Consider the following 23,519-nt stretch of genomic DNA (forward strand, 5'->3'; position numbering starts at 1 on the left):
GTTTGCTGTAAAATGAATGTTTAATTAGCATGGTTTTATTTTATTTTTAAACCTTTCCACTTTTGGTTCGTGTCTTAACTCTCTGAGCAACTTGCTATACAGGTCAACTGCTGAGTTTTTAGGTCCCTTCTTGTAGAGAATTCATTCGAATTTTATCTTTATTTCTCATGTTCAGGCTATGGATATCTTCGTTGGTCTATCGGTTGAGAGCCTTAAGCGACTACAGGTAGGAATTTTACTCTTTTAGATCCCTCTCTCTCTCTCTCTCTCTCTCTCTCTCTCTCTTTATACTTGCCCGGATCCGCCACTAACCTATATAATAGAAGATTGTTACTTACAGATTCCTTCAAAGTATGCTGTGATAGAATTTGATCTCAACTCCTGATGTAACTGTAAGACCAACCTCCCTTGCCCAGGCAGTTGTTTGCCACTAGGGTGCTCACTTGACGGGCAATTATTATCTGCAGCTGCAGTCTTTGGGCCTTAACCATTCTTCAGCGTGACAAAAAAAACGAACCTTCAAGCCAAGTACAATCGTGTACTGAATTCAAACGAGTGCGTTGCGATGTGTCTTGAAAATCTCCTGCAGTGGATGGTGTTGGTTTCCAAGTGCCTTGCTTTACCAGGAAATGCTTATTCTACATTACCTGGGCAGAAGAGCTGCAGTTTTTGGAAACTGATTGTGGAAGCTCTGAAATCGTGCGTGCATGTAATGATGTGGTCAGAGGGCTACGGCTTTTATTTGTGGGAACCTGTTTGGACACGGAAGTATGTGATGAAACGGGCGGAATATTGTGCAATACACATATGTTTACGACTTCGATCAGTGTAGCTTTTTAATTCCCAGTAGGTCATAGGGGTTTTCTTCGGAGGGAGTGACCTAGGAGGGTGGGATAATTAATTGCAAGCCAAAGGAGAATTCCTGTACAAAAAAAAAAAATGTGGGTAATTTTTAATAGAGTAACACATTAAATGCCGTACTTTGCGTTACCTTGAAACACGTCAAAATTTGTAATGAGTGATTTATAATAAATCCCCAAGAATATACGAGCATGCCCCCTACAATGGTGTATTCGCTTGAATCCTTTACCGTATTTTTATTAAATTTCTGTCGCTTGGAATACTCGCAACGACGAGGATGAATCTTGAGTAGATGAAATCGAAACTAACATTTACAATGAACACCCATGACAGGCAAATCGTGAACCTTCGGTAGCGGGATTGCCGAGTCGACCACTATGTACTCTGTCACACTCCTCCCCTTCACGTTGCTTTCTGATATATAATTATATTTCTAATGTCTTTCAGATATGACATTTTCGTCTTTCAATATATTATAGAAGTGTATACAGTAATTGATAAGTACTGTATAAGAACATGCTGAAGCTGCGGTTTCAAATATGCGTCGAGGCAGAATCTATTGGGCAGTGGCGTAGCGTTATAGTACGCCCGTACGCCCGGCGTTCATGTGACCCTTCCTGCCTTCTGAAGCAGACGACAGCGGTAGAATTCCTACCGGGTTCTTCGCGCTCGTGCCACTCGTGCTATATGATGCTACAATACGCAATATTGACTGACGTAACTTTACCAAACTCAAATATACCACTTCTTAATGGCCACCGCATTGTATAATTTATCACACGAACAGCGATGTGCATTAAAAACTAGAAGATCAACACAGTTTTTGTCAAATAAGTTGGTGAAGTCCTCGTGGTAGAAGTTCAGCCTGTGGCTGCTCTACCACTTAACCCGCAAAACTATTCTTTATTATTATTATTATATCGTTAGTATCTAACTGCTTAATATTGTGTCAGTGGAAATGTTTAGCATTCATTTGAAAACTCTTAACATCGAATAGTCTCTGGACAAAATTATTTTAAAGTGTTTATCAACATTCTCAAGATGCAATAAACAGTGGTCTGAATTACTAATCGGCACTGTTACGTCAGTAGAGTGTACGATATTTGGATCATCCACTCTGCTTTGTACAGTGCACCAAGACGACAGAGGACCCTGATTCGAATCCCGGCGTGAGCACGGGTGTTCTTTGTGAGTGTCCCTTCATCAATATCATCACTCATATTCATATTCGCGATTAACCAAAAGTGGTAGAAAAGCGAAGTAAAATAAACCAAATCAATCAGTAGTTGGATCACCCACAACAATGACGTCTACTGTTGTATAGAGGCGCTTGTGGTTCAGGTAGGTTTTTTAATGACTTGCGTCATGCAGAAAGGTATAAAAACGGCATAAAACACCAGAGTTCAAAACATTTGTGGCATAGTGAGGCATCTAATTTTCTAGCTAAAACATGAATGGATGATGTTTCATTGAAAACCCAGCTGACTTCAGGCAAATAAACAATACCTGTGGCGACTAATACCATAAGTAAATTATTAAGCAAGAAAGGGCCGACCCTTCTTTCGGACTTGGCGTTCCCACCCGAAATGTCCATGCTACGCCACTGCTATTGGGTGACTTATTTTGTTCGTCCAGGGAGAGTTCAATGGTGCAAGGATAGTCGATACATGAGAAAGACCAAAGAGGAAGATGAGACGAAGGAGAGAGAATATAAAAATAACAAAACAGGTAGGGTTACGAAGAGTAACAGAGCGTGAGAAAGAGGGACAGAAGAGATTGATCGATAGAAAGAGCGCGCTCGTGAGAGAAAGAAGAAGGGCGTAAGAGAGAAAGCGACAAAGAGAAGAGTAAATCTGTTTAAGCAAAGAACTTAAAAACTTCAATTGTCAATTCATTTGTATTCAATATAATATTTGCTTTAAAAATTAAATTTCACTCAGAATATTTAAAATTTTTCATCTTTCCACCTTCAGATTAAATTTGTCATGCTTCTGTTTATTTCTTCCCAATCTTTTTCAAGCTTGTCAATTGTGCATGGGATAGAAGTGAATTTGTACATTGTCCCGGAAAATCCGGAACGAAAAGCCGTAGCCAAAGAAAAGGTTGAGGCGAATAGAAAGAATACTGAAGCTGAAGACCTTCGCATGCCACGAAGTTCAAATATTGTTATATTGAAAATCAAAATTCGTGTGAAAGGAGTCGGCGTCGTAGCGCGCTGTGCTGTTTGATCCGAAAGAGTTTAAGCTTATTAGATAGATGAAAACTACAGTCGGTCAAATCTATGTATCCTTTTTTCGTAGGTTGTAAGGACGGCTAGCTTTACGGGCCATACTAAACATATAAAGTACAACAACCGTAGCACGAGTACCAGTACACAGCGGGAGATTGTGAACAATTATTACCTCACGTGATAGTTGTGCGATAAGCGATATCTATGGTAATTAGCATAAATACGGAATTAGTTTAAAGGTTTTCCGTACAAGATAGGACAGTCCTTGGTTAGACTACCCTTACGTCACGTTTGACAATAATTTTGCTGCGTAGAAGGGTAGTTACGCTATTTCGTACGTTTGTGATTTGTGTGCAGTTTCGCACTGTTACAGCTTGGCCAAAAAAATAATACCCCTGTGGCGCTGTAGTCACAGGACTCGCAGACGAGAGAAGGGAAGGAAGTGAAATTTAGATCGCGAGATTTCCGGGGGCATTCCTATCTTGGTCAAGCTGTAGTTCTGGTTTCAGGCTAAGTCCCGGAGCGAATTTGGAAACTCGAAATAAAGCAAACAGCAATTCTACATGTTTCTTTCCCTTAGTCCAGAGTTGTGGGACACCCTGTATATATTCTCCAATGACAGGGACATTCGAGGTTTGCACGTATCTTTTACTACACTGACTTGCCCTAAGCTAGACCACTTGTGGAAGTTCGTCAGCACGCCACTGGGACTTCCGATTGTCACACATGGGCATGGTTTAAGCATTTCCTATTATCTCGTAACGACAAAAGTTCAGCAAGAACACAAGACAATTCACACCGGATCTTCCTCACTCAAAGAGTGTGTCATATACTGTACCCTGTGCATCTACGTACTTTCGTCTCCATTGCCCGAGGCAGTCTTCGGGGTTTTCCCCCCTCGAATTTCGCTGTCAGTAGCTTGGCCTTGTTGCGATGATTTAAGAATGTGTGTTAGTAGTTAATTTGTCGAGCTTCTTTGCCCTCTTTCTCCTTTGCATCTTTTATAATGCAAAATAATGGGGAAAGCCGCTGGATATATCCAGTTCAATTAACATCGGCAACTCGCCTTGGTAACCAAACCGCATTGGGTGGTCTCGGTTCCGAAGATCCTGGGTTGGAGTCACTACAAGCGTATGTAGTGTTGCACATATTTCGACTGGTCTCACCCAGGGGTAGAAAAATACAGGGCGACCGCGGTCGCTATGTGCCCGAAAGTTTTCATCTAGCGCCTGAGTTTTCAAATTCAGTGCTATATATTTTTTTAATATTTCGAGTTTACTTACGGAAATCTTCATAACTTTTTTCTTAAATGTCACGTGGAGGATAATAAACTTGCCATTATAAATGTTTTCAATGTTGCAAGCCGAATTTTAAAATCTGCTGCGATATGGTAGATTCTGCTAAATATTAGAATGCATTGTGTAATTATTCATGCTGATACAAGTTGAGCCGCTTTGGCGCAAGAACTAATTAATTACTTTTAATCCAATCTTATATTAATTAATAAATTAAATGTCTTATGCGCATATTTCAAAATGTGTAGCTGGATTGTTGTATGATGTTTCGGATATATGGCTCTCAGACTATTGCCCCCCCCCCAAAAAAGCTGGCCCCTGAAGAAAAAGGGGCTGGCGCCTGAATTAGTTTTTTCTACCCCTGGTCTCACCCATCCTCACAGTAACATCAGTTCCCATTTTAGGAGATAAATTTATGGTGCAATTTTGCATTACTGTCCGAGCACGAAAGGTGAGACTAGCCCGAGGAGACAAATCTACACGGAAGAGGAGAGGTGGGTAGAAACATGCATGAAACAAAGCTGTAGGTTTCGGATCAGCATTTCGTTTGTTTGCGTACGATTGTTTTGTTTATTATCGCTGTGCTTGTGTTTGTCATGCCTTTTACTAACTTTTTCTCCCTTCTTCACTGACGCTACTATGAAACTTAAATGCTGTTTCAGCAGCAGTTTATCACGAAACCTGGTTCCCCTATACGTTCCACTGCAGCAGTCACCCCTATTTTTCGAATGGACTCGTCGAGTTAGCGCATGCGCACTTGTGTCGATGTTCTCTGCTAAGGACGATCCAGATAGTACAGATTTGATGAAGGATTTGTAGAAAATCTGTACAGTGAAATAAGAAAATGACTAATAAAAAAATGTGGACAGCCCGTAAAACGGATAATGTATAAATTCGGGAATCCGGATAATCTGGGTATGACTAAGAATCTGCTCTCGTTCTCGCCTATTTTTACAATACTGTCTAGGAATCACCCGCTAAAACCTTCCCCTTGGTGCGAAAAATGTAACCAAATGTAAACAAATCATACGGACAGTGGTATTGAGAAGCACCCTCCCTCGATTGGAATGCTAGTCCCGTTACCGTTAATGACATTCATATACACCGGACTGTCTGCAAATTAAACAAGTTTTTGTGCAATGGCGACAAGTACTTACCGTGAAACTACCAACCTACGGAATGTAGTTCGCCCACACGTGAGCAACAAAGTGCAGCGTTGAAGCGATTGCTTCCTGCACAAGCCAAGCGAACATTTCACCTTTCTGCTCTTCACTGAACCTTGGTGAATAAAACTGGAAGGGTGACCTTGAACTTCTTGACGTGATGTAACAATGTCATGGAAATATATCGTTTGAATGGGCGGACGTCGATTGCGTAACAGCGACGAAGAGTGAAAGTGTTGGAATTCTAGTGACAATTATAAAATACAAGATGTCATGAAAATTCAAACTGTCAAGACGAATTGTTATTAATGACTGGATGCTGGGACTGACTGTCCTAGGGTCACCAGGAAGTTTTTAAACGCGGATCAGATTGTTGGATTAATTTCATCAATAGCAATTATGAACAAGGACGTATTTAGGGTGGTCCGGACCCCCCTCCCGAAAGACGTGCCAAGCATTAAAATGGAATAATGAAAATATACTTGTTTAGCTTTTTTTGTGTGATTGATGATCATGTATTTCCTCAACTTATTGGAAAGCAAGCATTATATTAGCTTGCAACGACAGTACCAAAGATAGTTTGTGTACACTACTATACTAATGTCCAAAATTAAAGCAAACTGAAATTCTTTCCCTTGTGTCCATTTGACCACATAATACGATCAGGTGATAGTAATATTTATGATGTCATAGACCAGGGGTTCTCAACTTAGGGGGCGCGCCCCCCTGGGGAGGCGTTGGAGAATTTCAGGGGAGGCGTGGTGAGCAATGAAAAAAATATATATTTTCATAAACTCTTCAGACAACCACACCCGATATTGGACACTACTTTCCAGATATTTCTTCAGATAGCTGGCAATTTCAGTTGACACGTGATCCGTTCAAAATAGAAGTGGACTTCCTTCCTGATTCCCTTCAGGAGGACACAATCTACCTAAAATGTGATTCTCAAGCAAAAGCGGAGTTCCCAAACATGACTGTTGAAGATTTTTGGTTAAGCTATTTTCCTGTGTATCCGCAAGTTGCTACGGGAGCTGCAAGGTTGTTGGTGCAGTTTTCATCAACGTATCTATGTGAGTGAGTTTTCTACGCTGGCTTACATCAAATCAAAATACCTAGCACGGCTGGATGTTGAAAGTGATATGAGGTGTGCATTATCGCAGTTGGAACCAAACATTCAAAAACTTGTGAAAGAAAAACTGTGCCAGCCCTCTCATTATTTGTGTTCTTAAGAAATAAAAGCAAATGATCTAGTTTGAAATTTTAACTGCAGTGAGGGCAGAATCCTTTGTAATTTAGGCCTTTAAGCACTTTTTTTTAATTAATAAAAATGTTCTATCAACAAGACAAGTATTTGAATTTTTTAATATCTGTAATAATAAAAGCATTATAACAGCACAGTAGAACTTTTGTACATCAATAATTCATTACGCCTAGAGATTGGGGGCGTGGACTAATTTGTGGACGCAAAGGGGGGCGCAGGCCCAGAAACGTTGAGGACCCCTGTCATAGACAACTGGTTTAAGATAGAAAATAAACTAACCTTAATGTGCCCTTAATTTATCAACATAAAAATCACGATAGCAACAGGTTAAACTTGGTAAATTTATAAAAAAAAATTACATGAGGAAAGTATCTGTTTGTTGCTTTAATTTTGGACACTAGTGTACTTATAATAATAATTTAATATTCATAAATATTACATTCTTTCTCTATTTGACATTAATTTCCTTGACAGGGCACATGCTTTCATACAAATTTTGGCTATCTTAACTACACGTAAGCTACATAATGAATACGTGCTGTAATGATTTTACATATTTTAATTATTATTTGAATTTAAATGTAATTATAATAAAATTATTTTAATTCAAACATTATTTCTGGGACACTTGTTTCGGAGCCCCCCCGAAATATATTTCTACATACGTGCCTGATTAGATTATGTAGAAAAATATACATACTCTATTCGACTGCTATTACTAGACTGATTGTTAGATTCCAGTGTAATAAATTGCATTTGCCTTATTTGAACACACCTATGTGTCCGAGCGCGTCTAGTGTGACCACCGTTTGTTCACCGGCGTTTCCTGGTTCGAGTCCTGACTTTGATTTGTCTTTGTGAGTGTCCAGTTTCCTACAATCATACATCCTCAAACCATTCGGCTACGTAATATATAATTTATACACGCACGCTGGTGCGTCCTTTCACGCATCCATCACATAGCCTAGATATGCGTAGTTTCGAACCTTTATTGATGCAGCTAATAGATTCACTATTCCCGCATGAACGACGAAAACACTGCGGTATCTCTGTGATGGCAACAGTCAGAGCAAGGCCCAGGGGAAACGTCCACTCATGACGCAAGCCCGTCACAAACAACGAAAACAACAATATTAAGAGGGTTAAGAAATTTGAAAAAGAACTGTTCGGGTTAAAATGAAGTTTAAATTTGTTTGTAAACAAAAAGGGGGGAGTGACCATGTCGTCATTTCCATATTGAAGCAAACAACTCATCGACGTCCAAATTTTCCATCTAAGAGATGCTACCCGAAATGCCCAAACTGAAATTGTGAAAGCGTCTCTGATTCTGGCATGAAGAAGTCATTGCTCCTTCTCGCTTTACGAGAACCGATAACACCATGCATAACTGCAGGGCAGATTGATAGTTCGAAACATGAAATATACAGTATCAAAATATTTTATCAATTTGGAGAATATTTTGCATTAACAGCCATAACAATTATTCTTTAGATTTTCAGTTAAAGTAATATTTTGTATCTTTTACACCATTTTCTATCATTTTGGGTTAGCTGCGACGATGAGATTAAATGTGTTCAGTTCAGATAAAAATTGATGAAGGGACGGACACTCGCGAAGGAACACGCAAGTCAAAACCAAAATCCTGACCCAGAATCTGCAGCCATGTGTTGAGTCGGCCACTCAACGCGCTCGGATACAAAAGCGGAAGCTAAAACAAAATAGACTAATTTTGCAGAGTAAAAATGTGTTTTATTGTGTATTTGATCATCCCACGTGTAAGGAAACAAGTTCAATCGAAACAGGTTTCTTTACACACAGTGCAATGTGTTCATTTCAAAAATCGGGAGATGAGAGGTGAATGGAGAAGGTTACATAATTTAGAACTGCATAATTTGTATTCCTGTCCAGAAATCATTAGATTAATTAAATCAAGAAGACTTAGATGTGCATGCCATGTGGCACGAATTGGAAAAAGTTTACGGGATTCTTGTTGGGAAACCTGATGGTAACAGACCTGGCCAAGACTAAGATGGAGAGAGAACTATGAGATGGACCTAGAAGAAATCGGTAAGGATGGAAAAGATTGGATTGATCTCGCCCAGGATAGAGACAGATGGAAGGCTTTTGTTGCTGCAGCCATAAACCTTCGGGTTTAAGAAGGCTAGAGAGTTAGTTAATTAGGAGATACTCAGTTTTTAAAATTCAAAACTATCCCGTATCTGTACACAATTCAGGAACACCTCGATGAATCAAATCTACAATGTCCACAAAAGAGAACAAGTTATAACACACAGTATGTCAGCACTGCTTATATCAACGTAAAAAACACCCCTCCCACACTAATTACTGGAAAGATGTTTTGGGTTGTGTGTCTTGCATTTGCACGATAATCCTGCTTCTCTCCTATATATAATTAAAATGGTGAACAAAAAACAACGAAAGGAAGCTCTCAGTCCGAGCCTAGTCTTATATCTAGCTCTATAACAAATCCTCTACATTTACCTCTAAGTGTCATACCTAGAGAATGGCCCTTTCACATTAAAGGGCGTCAACCTTGAATACTTAAAGGGTAGATGTTGCTAGCACTACAAACTTCACTCACAAGCTGACCTTCACCTACAAATATACACATTGTTTTTCTTTGCATACCGCTCTAAATTTATTTCTTAATACTTGAAGTGGCTAGGCTAGCATGCTAGTTTAAATTTTCAATGAATGACATTCTACTTTGAAAAAAAAAATGTTTCTAATGTAAGTTAACATTTATGAACTGTTTCGGGAAGTATTGTCTGCCACAATATGCATTCAATTCCTGTGGGGATATAACGTAATATGTTCCTGTAATTTGAATCTTACTTTAAAGTACGTAAATTTCAAGTCTCCAGATTGGTCATTTGTTCAGAAAAGATATTGAAAGGCAAATGTTGCCAACAGTGGCGGCGATTGGGTGCCAAAACTGGGTGGGTGTGCATAGGCGCAGATTTCTTCGGATATTTGAGGGGACCCCAAAGCTAAGCAGATTTGTTCCATTTGCGGAGGAGGAAGTTTTATTCAGTAGTAGGGGGACACTCAGGTCTCTTACCATCAGGTTTCCCAACAAGAATCCTGTAAACTTTTCTTCTCTATTCCATTTGTTCCATCATGGCCTGCCCACCTAAGTCTTCTTGATTTAATTATTCTAATAATATCTGGACACTATACTCAGCTGGGTGATAGACTGCATATTGTTGACATGCCCATTTCAGAAAGAATCCCACATGGTTTACTTTTGTATGCAAAGTTCCTGTGTGTAAAAAAAAATATAGTCGTAAATAGAAGAAATAATTCAAATAAGAAATCTGAGGAAAATAAGGACTTAAAATGTTCGTACACAGAATCCTCAATTAATTTATTAAATTTCATCACACAAAGAATGTTTTTCCAAAATTAAATAATGTTGAAACTTATAAATTGGACCCCTTATAAGGGGTCCCAAGCAAAGTTTTTTGGGGGAGGTGGGCGGGCGCCCTCCCTTCCCGTTTCGGCGCCCCTGTGGGTGCGCTCAGAAGAAAGACGAGACCATAGTGCGGGACAAGAAGTGTTGGGGAGCAGCTGCCCATGTCTCCCGCTTGATCGCTGCCACTTGTTGCTATGTTGACAATACGCTCTCGTTTTCGCTGTTTCTGAGTCCATACTAAAGTGCATCAAACGATTCGAGAAAGATGGTCCAAACGTAAGAATGGGCAAGCCCATTAAACCTTCCATGTCCTTGCAAGTTTCTTACGGAAAGGCTTAATCACATGCGAGAAGGGATGTGGTTAACCGAGACCTGATGGCAAGAAACGAAATTTATAATCCCTTTACTTCCAGAGAGCGGGAAACAAAAAATCACAGGCACGCAACAAAAACAGCATAAGCCTTGGTTAATGACAGCGGCGAATCAACCTTTCAAGGACAAACACGTGCTCAGAATGTAGTAATGTGACAATGCATTGCTCGGGAAATGTACGGAAATATGCTATACTGTATATAATTTGCAATGGTCAAGCAAACATTTCCGGTATACACAATTTAAACACGAGATTCATTTGGCATGCATCATCAACCTTCACATTCAGCACAAATTTGTATATTTATACCTTTTTTTCCAGTACCCATCGCATCTTGCATAACACTTCTTTCTCACATTAACTACCACTGTCACCAAAACAATGGAACACAAACGTCATCAAATATTAATTTTCTTTCTTCCATCCTCTGAGGATAAAAAAAACAATCATGATGTGCCATAGTTAGGAAGAAATCAATATCAAGAATTAACAATGCGCACTATTTACACTATCAATGTAATTAGAACTAGTGAATGCCGTGTTAATTTTTCAGTTTTTACTTCAAGTTTATGATTACGTTGAATGTCACAACATTCTGATCATTCAGGTAGGTCAATGAGGTCCAAGACCGAAAACCTAAAGAAAGTCAACTGATTCTCATAAGAAAAACTTTGAGAGCTACAATGAAGCACAACATCGACACGAGTTTAATATTCTGGGAAATGAAGTACAAATTTTACATTGATTTAGTATAACCATTTGGATATCGTTACTAACTTATCTCCCCCTCGAGAAAAAGGAAGTGGAAAGAATGTATAAGCGAGTCTTTTTTTTCCACACGTGGATTCAGCAAATTTAATGCATCTCCCTCAAAAGCAAAAAGGTTGTATTACCATCCGTTCCTAGAACGAAACAGTTTTACTAGGACTAATATCTATAATTTGCAATACAATTATGGGGTACAATTTTCCGCATACAATTGACCTTGAAATTCCCATTCAGTCGTTCTGTAGCCATTGTCACATCATACTTAACGCACCGTGCTTGTCCATCAACATGGCATGACAACATTCTCCACATGGCAGCGTTGAAACACCATTACCAGATTTCAGCCAGCGGAAAGATAGGCAACTTTTTTCTTCGAAAATTGCTTTCATGTGTAAACTGAAAGATTTGTCTAACGATCAATTTGAAAAGGGACATCTATTGGTTATTGCAGTAGTAGTTTTACGTAATATTACCACACATTATTGCACGATATTAATTCATTTGTCTCGCGACGTGAAAAGTTTCTAATTTTATCATTAGTTCTTTGCTTCAGATAGTATGGTTGGAATGTATTTTCGGAAGTTCACCTATGAAGATATGTTTAATTTAATTCGTTCTATAATAAAAGCTAAATTTGTTGCAAAACAAGAAATTAGCTAATAAGAATGCAATTACAATTCGAGCGCTGGGAAAGATTAGTCAGAAAATGTAGTTTCTTATGGTTTATCAAAGTTACGTCACCCCCAAAAAAGAACATTTCAATCCTTAGTGTCCCTAAATACAGACAAAATTGAAGAAAGGACAAAGGTAGACCAAAGTCGAGATTCAAAATCAGAACTAGTTGGAGAGATAGTCTGTGAAATCATTGCTCTCCCACTTGGGAACAGAAGTATACGTCAAATCAACTACATCTTATGTGATCACAACTGTGTAGACAGGACGTCATAAGAGCTTCATAGTTTCCAAAACCATGGAAAATCCCGCGATGTAAATATTGAGTAACAAAATAGATTAAAGGTTAGTTGCTCTTCGTCAGACAACAAAAAGGAAAACTTAAAAACACATATTGTCACAATGGTGTTATCTTTCAGACTACTACGAGCGCCAAACAACTTCACTTGTAATTACAGTATTTGCCAACCGGTTCCAGTCTCAAGTTTTCCAATGAAACAACGGACAGAATTTTCTTTACTGCGTTATATAGCACCGAATGAGCCTGCTGCCATGAAAGAAATTTGCAAGTAGCTGTTTGTTTCAACCATGCTAAATGTTGCTAAATTAATTAATTAACTTACGAATCCAAGTGTTTAGAACTGAAAACCAGGACAACTGCATGTATTTATGTTATTTAACCCCCCTTTTCTACCACTTTGGCTTGATCGCAGCGTGGTGAATGAAACTTATATAAAGTGACAAACACGTCATGCCCATGTTAATGGCAGACTTCCGTGGCGGCATGGGTGTTCTTTGTGAGTGTCCCTACATCAATCTCACCATATCATCACTCATCATCTTCGCGATTAGCCGTAAGTGACAGTAAAGCGAAGTAAAATTAATCAATGAACCCAGGTAGCGACCAAACCTCTCGGTGGATTCAAACTCTGTGTATACACGCTTCAAACACGCTATGTATTTTGTAATACAGAGCTGATAATATACAGTAGAGACAAGATCGAGAACAAGACAAGACTCCTCGTCTAGAAAACGATAAAAGTCTCGTCTCTGTACCAATTCGATTTGGGGAAGTTGATCGATTGCTTATAGAAGTTGATCGATTGATTATAGAAGTCGAACAGGAATTAGTACCTTATTTTTTGTTTAAACTTACAATAACTGACAACTCTTAGTTTTATGCATTTCGGCAGGGAATGAGTCCTTTGATCCACCCCAGTGCATCTGCTCTTCGATGCGCCAAAATGTTCATCGTCTTTAACTCAGCAGAAGTTTTCTCAACTCGTGTCGTAAGCTTCAATTTGACAAAGATCTTAAAATAAGCCATTGACACACTAAAATGTTATTTAATGTTATTTATGAGCCTATGTGATAAAATAAATGTAACAATTGTGTTTTTTCCTTACAGATAAACTGATTATCAGGTGAGATGAAATTATAAGCTAGTCATGTGTTTTCAGAATGGAATTTACTCTACAATAGCATGCGTGACCTACATATGTGGCATGACAACTTAGAGCATTTATCTTTATAACTTGAATTCTGCATTTTCCTTCATGCACGAGCACTAATTTAGACGATTAACACTATTTCCACTTAAAGTAACGGATCTTTAATTTGCAACCTAAGTCACATATACACAAATACATTTGTGGGTTAAAATGCGCAGTGAAGGAAGGTTGGTAGAATTCATACCAGTCCTCTTTGCCCCAACATTCCTAAAAAAGAACGTCCAATGCAGGAAAAAGTGGTAAAATAGAGAACTGACCACTAATAAAAAAGACATAACCCCCTTTGTGAAAACCTGAGTACACCACTGCAAATGTGCAATGACTTGCACACTGACAAGCGAACCAACCACGAACTAGTTGAGTTCGGGAACGTTTGAGTGGCTTGAAATCCTAGAAATGTAGTTAATTTGCAAGAAACAATGGTTTTGTGTTTGATTTTTTAATTTAAATAGAATCGGAAAGAGCACACAATATGTAGGCAGTTACATGCATAAAATTCAAAATTATAATATGTAAATTATACACGCTATACTTGTCGAAAGTGCACAATTCCATCAAGTTGTAAATCTTGTAACAAAGCTCTCCTCTCAAAGAGTTTGCCGCAGAGCATGCATCCACGATTCTTTCTTCAGTTTCATATTTTCGCAGCAAAACAACAAAAAAAATAAACAACAGTCGGAAGTATACAAGTATATATATATACCGGGTGGTCCAAAAGTCCCGGAACGGTCACATATTGTGAGAAATACACATCGAATCGGAAAACAAAAAAAAATACGTGTTTAATAAGTGAAAGAAAGCTATTCAATGATATCACACTTGATCCCCCACCCCCGCCCCCTGGGGGCGGGGCGGAGAGCAACTGAAATTTTAAATGGAAACCCCAATTTTGTATTGTAGAATCGGAAAGATGACTTCATTCCGAGTTCAACGAGCTATCAACCATCCTCCTAGCTCAATTAGGAACGGAGATATGGCGATTTTAAATTTTCGCGCCAAAAAACTGCACGTCAAGACCTTTCAATAGGGTTTACCCCCTTCCAATCTATTTAAAATCGCCATATCTCAGTTTCTAATTGAGCTAGGAGGATGGTTGATAGCTCGTTGGATTCGGAATGAAGTCCTCTTTCCGATTCTACAATATAAAACGGGGATTTCTATTTAAAATTTCACAGTTGCACCCCTACCCCGCCCCAGGGGGTGGGGTGGGGAATCAAGTGTGATCATTGAATAGCTGTCTTTCACTTATTAAACACGTATTTTTTAGTTTTCCGATTCGATGTGTATTTCTCACGATATGTGACCGTTCCGGGACTTTTGGACCACCCGGTATATACACACACACACATAAACTTGCGACAATTGGGTACTTTTTTGTTGTTTTCCTGCAGACCAGTGCGTGCGATGACAGAAAAACGTTACAGGGTGTGAAATAAAAAAAAAAGAAATCCCGGCAAACCCAGACTGAAAAAATTGTCTGATAGTTTAACTTTTTAATGAAACTGGCCTCGAAGATCGCGTATTGGCAACGCTGTCGTCTTGTATTACAGGATCCCCAGTTCGATTCCGGACGTGGCGTAGATTCTGCTTTCATCCGAATATCCTATTTGAGTATAAAGTGGAACGCAAACAGATTTTAACAATTTACTTTCCTGGATATTTAAAAGAGTTTGATTTGATTTTGATTTTAAAATTTTGGGTGCGTCAGCACTAAGGCTATTTTGCACCCGTCACACTATACGGGGTCCAGCCCCTTATCTTTACACATAACAACTCTAACGTTGCTTAATTAAAATCATAAAATATTAAAATGTTCTGACTTTCGTTAAAAGCTGAGGCTGCAAAGAACACTCAGCACACATAAGGACAAAAGAACAGGACAATACAAACAAAATTATACTGGCCGTAGGGCCAGTCGCCAGAGCCTCGTTAGTCTTCAGTCCAGGGTAAAAGGAGTTTGAGTTTTGGCTTAAAGTCCACTTTATACACACACACAGGAAGGCTAATCGGGACTGGACATGCAGTTTAAAGTGTGATCCGAACCACACTGCAATGTGCCTCCACCGGGTATCGAACCCGGGACTCCTCGATTACAAGGCGGATATTTAAAATAAAACTGTGGAGAAGGGCGGGAGAGAGGAAGGGGCACCCTTCACTCTCTGTATCCCCTCGAGAAATTGAAATATTTTGCATGGTTTATGAAGATTATGTTGCTTATGAACCCAATTGCCGCCACTGTATACAAGTATCATGTACAGATTCGAATTATGCCTTTCAAGGTTTCTGGTTGAATGGCCGAAATAAGAAAACTGGGCGCGTCATCATTGAGCTATTACCGTACATGCATTCATGTGCCTTGGAAATAAACCCCCTTGTTAAGGTTCGAATCAAAGGCAAGCATGGACATGGTTCCGTTACTTAAATGCACACCTTTTATATTCCAAACTTTCCTGGAATTGCACTAGGTTTTACGTCACGTATTCCTAAAACCAATGCAAATAACATGTAGAATGGTTCAAATAGCTACCTACATAAAATAAAAAAATAGTAAAAATCCTACAATTGACGATGTTTTGGGTACCTAAAACACTAGTTCTATTCTAGTACACTACCAACAATATTTAATACATGAATCACCGTACTGTAACACGATCAGTGTTTTTAGAAATCTAAATAATACCACACTCAATTCAACCTTAACGTTGGCGATCACGTTGGAATAAAAAGAATTTCCATTGTTAACATGCGTGTTCTCTCAAAGTCAAACCTAGGCGTGCTGCTTTGCAACCTGGCGTACTTCTGCATTTCAGTCTCCTTTCCATTGAAGTAAAACTACAATTGTTCATGTAAAAGTTCATGACAATTTGACAGTTCCCATTTCTACACTACTAAACCTTCGTAAAGTTTTAAAGATTCATTCAATCAATGTGAGGATACAATTTCTTAGCACTGTCAACAATTAATAATAAATAAGGAAACGTAACTTACGTATTAAGTAGACTCTCGTTCTGATTCGGTGTTACCTCGTGCCGACGCTCGGAATACGCAAACTGTAAGTGCACGAGGAACACACCAAGAGTACACTGCTCCTTGTAATTTCTCTACGACTGGCACAGCACGATAACTGTTCCGCGCCTCACCGCACAGCAGGTTAGAGGGGAGGGCAGCAGAGGATATTCAAAACAGGATCTATCTTTACTATGTTTCTTGCCATACACTTTTCGATTGTTAACTGGTGAACCGGCTGCTGGGTCATTTCTTTCCTTCTCTTTCTTCAGAGGTCATTGCTTTGCGAAGATTTTTCGCTGTACTCTTCTCCTATTGGTTGACTGCGAGACATTCGCGGAACTGGCATAAAAAAGACTAATGCTTTCTTCGGAGGGGGGTCTCACTTATCGCACAACACTTGAGCAACCTTGTGTTCTGACGTCACGGGAGAAGGCTGTTTAATTTTAGGTTAAGTGCCTACGTTGTTAGGTTAGGCTAGCTATGTTTAGTTCTCTTAGCCTAAATAATAATTTTTCATTGTATTTATGCTAATGGGGAACCTAACCTAACAGGCCTAACCTAACCTCGTAGGCATTCCTCGTCTCACGTCAGAACACAAGGTAGCAAAACTGTTGTGCGAAAAGGGGACCCCTTCGGAGGAGCGTTACGCCTGAAGGGCAAAGACATGGCTAAGATTGATGTGTTTTGGGGGAGGGAGCCATGTTAAATTATAAATAACTTAATTGACTTATCCAATATATATTTTCTAAAATTGATAATATTCATACTTTAATGTAATAACCAATCTTCATGCAAATTATGTTCCACATTAAGTTTTCATTGATACATACTGGTAGCCTTTATTACATGTAACTTACATTTTCTTAATCTCCATCCTAACAAATATAACAACTAAAAATATGAAATGTGAAGTTTTTTAGGGGTATAAGGAGTGATCCTTTCTGCAGACAGACAACCAAAATGCCAACCTATCTTCCACGTAGCGCATCCTGGACTGGATTTTGCAGGCTAACAAGGTTCTGGCGTTTGAACCAAGACAATATAACCCTCTACGATTTGATTTTGTTTGTTCAACAAACATTTTACTCTTTAGTTTATCTGCCAGAAGAAATATTTGCGCCAGGTGATGTTGCCCGGTTGGTCCCGCTCTTCCAACGCTTCTGCATAAAATGTATTTGTAAACTCTAAGTGAGCTAGGGCCTCCCCGATGATGTAGTGGTAACGTCGTCGCCTTGTAATCAAGGGGTCTCGAGTTCGATACCTGATCGAGGCGCATTGCATAGTGGTTCGGATCCCACTTAAACTGTAGGCCCAGTCCCGATTAGTCCTTCTGTGCATAAAGTGGACTTAAAACATCAATTCGAATTCTAAGTGACCTTTGGCACTGAAGCGACATACGGGTCTCTTAAGTCTATAGTGGATTTCACGCGTCGCTTGAGAATTTCACCAGTGTGTGAGACAAGAGGGTAAGAATACACACACATGCACACAGAGAGAATGAGGAGAAGGAGAAAGGAAGAAACAGTGAAATATTGATTGATTTGGTCTAATTTGCTTCGCTTTTCTCTCTGTCATCCTTGGTTAATCGGGAAGTTGAGGAGGAGCGCGCTAATCTTGTCACTCCGCCAGAAAGTTTGAGTTTTTAAGTCCACTTTATGCACAGACAGGCAAATCGAGACTGGTTCTACAGTTTAAAGTGAGATCGGAACCAGTGGTGAAACTACAAGGGGGTGCAGGGGGCATTGCCTCCTCAACCAAGGACGGAAATCAATTAGAGAGGCAAGAGGAAGCAAACAAAATCTAAGTATGACGAAATAGGATATTCAAGATGGAATTATACAATGCCTAAAAATAGGAAAGCACCTAGGAGATTCGAACACGCACCAAATCCAGAGACAAAATTTGAAACAACCAAAGAAATGCTTAGGAAAATATATTAATATGAAACATTAGATGCAATAACAAGATAAAATTTCTTCCTAGCTTTTAAAGCTTTTTAATGAACGAGGCGTGTAAAAGTTAACAGCGAAAGAGAATAATTATGCAATTCAGTCCACTTACTGTATGAGATGTCAAACAATACTATAAAATAGTCGTGCTGGATATTTACTTATCTGGTGTATCAAGTAGGAAAGTCGCAATTTCTGGCGACGACAAAGGATCCAGGCACTTGCCCCCACCCAGACAAAAATTTGTGGTTGCGCCACTGATCGGAACTACTCTTTGGCTGCACCAGGTATCCAACCCAGGTCCCTTGATTACAAGTAGACGACGCTACTACATGGACGTGCGCAGGATTTTTTCCAGGGAGGGTCAAGGAAGGTATTTTTTTTTCCCAGGGGGGCCAACATGACATATTTTCCCCAATGATAGTGTTCTTCCCTCCAAAAACATTGCTTAAATTTGAATAGATCATGTTCGTGCAATAATTAACACACATTATTGTGGCTGAAATGAAATTATTTGTGTGAAATATATAATTTTTGGTTGACTTTCATTTTCCAAGGGGGCCACGGTCCCCCCCTTGCCCCCCTTTCCGGACGCCCATGCGCTAGTATAACGCAAGTGGTTCTCAAGCTTCGTGAGCTCGCGGTCCGGAAAATTAGTTTCATTCTTTAAAAGTCGATGCCCTGATCCCAACAATTTTACTGGTTTTTTTTTTCTTCATACGCTAATAAAATGTAGTTGCCAGCTCGGGCTGCAAGCCGCTTCACCCTTCCGACCTTAACTCGAAAACGACCCCAAGCTTGTAATTCAAATTTGAAGGCTTCACGTGTGAGAGAAAAATGACCATGTTTCTAGGTGGTTGCCAGCTCGGGCTGCAAGTCACAAACTTCAGGGAACCTCTCGTGGCTCGGTATAATTGCCGTTGAGAAACACTGTACGTACTACGCCATCCTCGAAGCCCTTAAAGAAAATTAAAGACAGAGAAACGAGAGGAGATACAAACTATAACCTGAAATATCGTCTGTTCAGTAACATTCCGTGGATGTGCGTAGGATGCAAACAAAATGTGAACAATTTTCGTCAAAGTAAGTATCTTTGAACTTGACTCTACCTTGCGTTGCGTAAAACATGGAAATGGACAATTTGCCTGATATTTCTGAATCTCACTCTTCTGTAGAATAACTACTTGCAGTAGTTGGTTAAAGAAAAGGTTCACAACGGCTTTCAAGTTTTCCAAATGGTTGTTCGTGAAGGTCGAGGTAATACTCGTTTTCTACATTCCGTCCATACAAGCAAGGAAAGCTGAAAGTACCGCGCCAAAATCTTTCAAGTGCAGTTCTATGCTAATTGCATGTTTCTCTCGACAATTCCACACCCTGTGCGGCATGCAAAGGCCATAAAAGGAGATTTATGTGAACGACCGTCGTGCAGAAACAACGTGCATGATACAACAGGCACTTTCAAGGGCTCGTGTGAATTTCCATGAAATTTGATCGGAACGCAAAGACCTTCGAAAGTGAATTTTCGAAAGTAACCGGGTTAGTGTCAGTTACTCGAGCCCAAAAATAACTCTGTTACCGTTATTCCTTTTCAAAAATTAATACACATCGATGTATCGAATTTCTAGCAATATTTCAAATGTAAACACGGGTGTTGGAGGGGGAGAAGGGGGGGCACGTTCCCCACTAATTCATACATGTGTTTCTTTCAGGGACCAAAATGCAAAATGTTGTAACTTGAGTTTCTAAGTCCACTTTATGCACAGATGGGCTAATTGGGACTGGGCCTAGAGTTTAAAGTGGGGTGTGAACCATTATATGCTAAAGACAAGAACAATTTACTCATTACGGTGAATAGAATTTATAATGTTAATGAAACACGAAGTTAAAAATGGTGATGCAAATGGGTATTTTATTTGTATTTTTCTTAACGTGGGGCTAAATTCTCTACAATAAAAAATTGAAAATACAGTAAGAATCAATGAAAAATATAGAGTAAATCAGGATAGATTGTCAATGCCAATGAAAGATGTTCGTGAAGGAACTGAACGATCATTGTGAGGCTTTTATCTCATTGCTTTGTTATAGTTGTTTTTTATTTGTTTATATAAGCTCTTCTGAAGAGCTTTGTTTACAGTCAGATCGCCGTATCTGCACTTCTGATCCTTAGCAGTAAGGTGGAGCCACGTATCTCCAATATATCTCTATTTGTCAGTCAGACATATTCCTAAGAATACAGTATTTTCCTCTCTCCTGTAAATTTTGATAAACTGGAGTTAATGTCCCTCTGGTTTGCACACGACGAATTTATCTTCAGGAATTGTTACGTTTTAAGTTCGTGGGTTTGAGTTGCCCAGGATATATTGTTCTGGTGGATTCAATGGTGGACAAAATATCATCATCAGGTGAGCTCGGCTTCGATTGGCATGGTTGCCAATAAAATTATCTTCTTTTCCATCGCTCTTTCTTTTCCTCTCCTTCCTTCCGTCTCCTTCTTTCCTTGTTTTTCTTTCTTTCACGTTTTCATTCTATATCTCCTTTTTTCTTATTCTCCCACTTGCTTTCTCGTTTTGTCTCTGTGGTTTATTTATTTCCCTCTTTCTCGTTCTCTCTCTCTCAATTTTCTTTCGTTTCTCTCCTTTCTTCTTTGCGTTTTCTTTCTACATCTCTCTTTCCTCCTTCTCTCTCTCTCTCTCTCTCTCTCTCTCTCTCACTTATTTTCCTCTTTATCTTTAGAATTCTTTATTCGCTACTTCTGTCTTGTGTGAATTTTCGTTCTATCTTCCTTACCTTTTCCCTTCGTTCTCCATTTTCTTTGTCTCTTTCCATCTTCCCCTTCTTCTCTCACTATTAAGGTGTACGGGTGAAAGCGAAAACAATACTAATGTTACTTGATTGATTGATTTAGTTTATTTTACGTCGCGTTTTGTACCTCTTGGCTAATTTGCGAAGATGGGGATGAGTGATGAAATGATGAAATTGGTGAATGGACATTCACAAACGAACCCCGGACCCTTGGCGTCGCAGCGCGATGTTCTAACCACTCGACCACAGGGTCCGGCTAATGTTACTTGAGATTCACATATAATAACCTACATCAGGGGTTCCCAAACGTTTTCGATTCACGGCACCCTTAGTGTTTCAAGATCTTTCCGCGGCGCCCAAATCAGAATGTAAGCCTATCTAACACTTGCAACGCTCAGTTAGTATTGTTTCTGTTGCTTGCCTTAAGTTAAAAAATAAACACATATTTCAAAATCAGAAACATATTATATGCAAAAAGTACTAAAACCATGTGTCGACTAAAAATTAAGTGTCATTTGAGTGAAAATATTGGAACATTTCGCGGCCTCCATGTAAGCCAGCCAGGACGCCGCGGCGCACTCTTTAGAAAGCCACTGACCTACATAATATACCTAGTCTTACCATAAATACTGTCACAAAGTTTTAAGTAAATTGACACAAAATGCTGAGAGATATTTTAATATCCTGATAACATTACTGAAATGGATGCATGACAAATCAAAATCACAAATCAATATTCAAAATGGCCACCCTTAGCACGCACACATTCCGTAAGTCTTTGTGGCCACGCATCAATTGAATTACGCAACACATCGACTGGAAAATCAGCAACTGCCTTCAGAAGAGACCGACCGCTTTAAACTTTCAATTTTAGGATGTCTCTTCTTGCAAGCCATCTCCTGAAGCTCGGACCACAATTTGTAGTCCAAAGGGTATAGGTCCGGACTTTCAGAAGGTCAATCTGAAGTGGAAATGAAGTCTGGAACATTTGATATGAGGGCACGCTCCATTTCTGTGAAAAGGGGGTAAAAACATCAGCAAAGTGTACCAGCAGACAGTGCTTGAGAGCTAGTCAAGAATCCCAACAACACTCTCTTCCATGGTCAGAACTGGAGCTTCCAGCAGGATTCAGCCCCAGCATATGAGACCCGAACAACACAGCAGTGGCTGGAGGCAAATGTTCCAGACTTCATTTCCACTTCGGATTGGCCTTCTGCAAGTCCGGACCTATACCCTTTGGACTACAAATTGTGGTCTAAGCTTCAGGAGATGGCTTAACAAGAAGAGACATCCCAACATTGAAAGTTTAAAGCGGTATCTTTTGAAGGCAGTTGCTCATTTTCCAGTCGATGTGTTGCGTAATTCAATTGATGCGTGGCCACAAAGACTTAAGGAATGTGTGCGTGCTAAGGGTGGCCATTTTGAATAATGATTTGTGATTTTGATTTGTCATGCATCCATTTCAGTAATGTTATTAGGATATTACAATATCTCTCAGCATCTTGTGTAAATTTACTTAAAACTTTGTGACAGTATTTATGGTAAGACTAGGTACAATCAAGGCACGATGAAGACACGCATGTGTGGTTCTGGGCCGAGTCACTAGAGCCTCTTAGCCTGCAAGCATGCACTTCAACATGGAAGAGTGCCTGACTTCGTGGAAGACTACACCATTAGCCCCAACATAGAAACTTAATATTCATTAATGTTTGTAACAATATGATGATTTATTTCCAATAAAATATTTTTGCAATATGAAGTTGTACCAGGATTAAAAGCAGACTAGGTTTTAAGCCGCTCCCCGGTTAATTGGAATACAAACTGCTTCATTTTATTCCGAAAAACTACTATCATAAAATACTGGTAAATATTGAAAGTACTCAGGTTCCATAAAGTTACAAAAATTACCCCTAACATGTAATTTTTTATATAACTGGAAATTTTGTGGATGAGTGGTCACTTGCCCTCGCTATGTTACGCCTGTGGGAATGATAGTTTCAAAGAGTTATCAATAAGATTTATCAGTTTTTAAAACATTATAAAGATATGCTCTATTTCAAATTGAAGATTATTTAATTTTTCAAGCACTTTGTTTATTGTTCCTTTAAAGCATAAGATTTGGATCTAGTATTATGCACTATCTTAGAAGACATTCTATTGTTTCTCTATATTTACAACTTGGGTAT

General features: G+C 39.2%; 1 protein-coding gene across 3 annotated transcripts in view; it reads right to left on the bottom strand.

Moving 5' to 3' along the window:
• The window catches only part of LOC145991046 (facilitated trehalose transporter Tret1-like), a 67,476-nt gene extending 50,656 nt beyond the window's left edge, over window positions 1–16,820 (bottom strand). Inside the window, exon 1 of one of the 3 annotated variants that reach the window (XM_083126742.1) lies at window positions 16,562–16,820. The gene's annotated coding sequence lies outside the window, so the exon portion shown is untranslated. Of the gene's footprint in view, window positions 1–338; window positions 428–16,561 lie in introns of those variants that run through there. The other 2 variants (XM_083126741.1, XM_083126747.1) reach the window with 2 other exon arrangements.
• Window positions 16,821–23,519: the final 6,699 nt, after the last annotated feature.

Source organism: Lepisma saccharinum, chromosome 8 (assembly GCF_977018435.1).
Source record: "Lepisma saccharinum chromosome 8, izLepSacc3.1, whole genome shotgun sequence".
In the NCBI taxonomy this organism is placed as follows: Eukaryota; Metazoa; Arthropoda; class Insecta; order Zygentoma; family Lepismatidae; genus Lepisma; species Lepisma saccharinum.